We start from the raw sequence: 2,495 nt of genomic DNA on the forward strand, positions 1-2,495 counted from the left end.
TGAAGTGTGAGCACCAGAGACCGGTTGGGTTCCTTCAGCAGATAGAGATTCCGGAGTGGAAGTGGGAGCGGATCATCATGGACTTTGTAGTTAGGCTCCCACAAACTTTGAGGAAGTTCGATGCCATTTGGGTAATTGTGGATCGGCTAACCAAGTCCGCGCATTTCATTCCTGTGTGTACTACCTATTCTTTGGAGCGTCTAGCGGAGATTTATATCCGGGAGATTGTTCGTCTGCATGATATTCCAGTTTCCATAATTTCAGATAGAGGTACTCAGTTCACATCACGGTTCTGGAGGTCCGTACAGCATGAGTTGGGTACTCGGGTGGAGTTGAGTACAGTATTTCACCCTTAGACGGATGGACAGTCCGAGCGCACTATTCAGATTCTTGAGGATATGCTCCGTGCATGTGTGATTGAGTTTAGAGGGTTTTGGGATCAGTTCTTGCCATTGACGAATTTTGCCTACAACAACAGCTATCAGTCCAGCATTCAGATGGCACCGTATGAGGCTTTATATGGTAGGCGGTGTAGATCCCTGGTGGGTTGGTTTGAGCCGGGTAAGGCTAGACTATTGGGCATAAACTTGGTTCAGGATGCTTTGGAGAAGGTTAAGGTGATTCAGGATAGACTTCGTATAACGCAGTCTAGATAGAAGAGTTACGCGGACTGGAAGGTTCGTGATGTTTCCTATATGGTTGGAGAGCGGGTTCTGCTTCGGGTTTCGCCTATGAAGGGTATTATGAGATTTGGGAAGAAAGAGAAGTTGAGTCCGAGGTTTATTGTCCCTTTTGAGATATTGAAGCGTGTTGGGGAGGTTGCTTATGAGCTTGCTTTACCTCCCATCTTGGTAGGGGTTCATCCGAGATTTCATGTTTCGATGCTCCGGAGGTATCACGATAATCCGTTGCACGTGTTAGATTTCAGTTCAGCTCAGTTGGACAAGGATCTATCTTATGTTGAGGAGCCAGTGGCAATATTGGACAGGCAGGTTCAAAAGGTGAGGTCAAAGAACATTGCATCAGTAAAGGATCAGTGGCGGGGTCAGCCGGTCGAGGAGGCGTCCTAGGAGATCGAGCGGGATATGTGCAATCGTTACCCTCATCTTTTTACTACTTCAGGTATGTCTCTATGCCCGTTCGAGGACGAACGAATGTTTAAGTGGGGGAGGATGTAACGACCCGGACGGTCGTTTTAAGAATTAAAGCCCGATCCCCGATTAACTACTTTTCCCGTATTTTTTTCTGCTATTAGGATTCATCGAGATGTTTGGTTTTGAGTTTCGGAGTGGTTTGGGACACTTAGTCCCTAAATGAGAGCTCAAACTTTAGAATTTGGACCGTAGTCGGAGCAGTGTGAAGACGGCCTCGGAATTGAATTCTGTCGGTTCTGTTAGCTCCGTTGGGTGATTTCGGGCTTAGGGGCATGTCCGGATTGTGTTTTCGAGGTTCGTAGCTTATTTAGGCTTGAAATGCCAAAAGTCAAATTTTTTAAGTTTCCGATTCGATAGTGAGATTTTGATATTGGTTCGGAATGGGATTCCAGAAGTTGGAGTAGTTCTGTAGTGTTGAATGTGACGTGCTTGCAAAATTTCAGGTCATTCGGACTAGGTTTGATAGACTTTTTGATCGAAAGTGTAATTTGAGAGTTTTTGGAGTTCTTAGGCTTGAATCTGTTGTTTAATTGGTGTTTTGATGTTGTTTTGAGCATTCCGAAGATTGGAACAAGTTTGAATGATATTTTAGGATTCGTTGGCATGTTTGGTTGAAATCCCGGGGGCCTCGAGTGTGTTTCGAATGCTCAATGGGTCATTTTTTGGAACTTAGAAATTGCAGAAAAATGTTGCAGCAGTCAGTTCTGGTTTCCATCTTCGCGTTTGCGAGTGGGTCTCGTGTTCGCGAAGAGGAGCTGGGGCTGGTGAGGAATTAATGCTTCGATTTCGCGATGGAGCTCCCACGTTCGCGAGGCTGTGGGACCTTGTGCCTACGCATTCGCGAAGGCAATCTCGCGTTCGCGTATGAGAAGAGAAATAATCATCGTGTTCACCGCTTGAGCATCGCGTTCGCGAAGAGGGAGAGTGGCCAGTGGAACTTTAGTGCATCGCGTTCGCGACCGTTGTCTCGCGTTCGCGAAGAAGAACGCGCCTGGGCAGAATGTTTAAGTTCAAAATCGAGAGTTTAGCCATTTTTGTGAAAACTAGAGCTTGGGAACTTGGATTTGAGCGAGATTTTGATTGATTTTAAGATATATCGATTAGGTAACGATTCTTAACTCCTTTTTGCGTGTAACCCATTAATCTAAGCATGAATTCATCATTTAATTTCGGAATTTGTATGAAAATTGGGGGAGAGTTCTTAGACCAAAAATTCAAGTTTTGATTGGGGATTTGACTTTGGATTTGGATAATTTTGGTATGGGTAGACTCGTGAGAGTATGAGGATTCAAAAAATGTAAATTTTACCCGATTCCGAGATGTGGACCCGAGGGGTGTGTT

The sequence above is a fragment of the Nicotiana sylvestris genome, chromosome 9 (assembly GCF_000393655.2).
Source record: "Nicotiana sylvestris chromosome 9, ASM39365v2, whole genome shotgun sequence".
Classification (NCBI taxonomy): domain Eukaryota; kingdom Viridiplantae; phylum Streptophyta; class Magnoliopsida; order Solanales; family Solanaceae; genus Nicotiana; species Nicotiana sylvestris.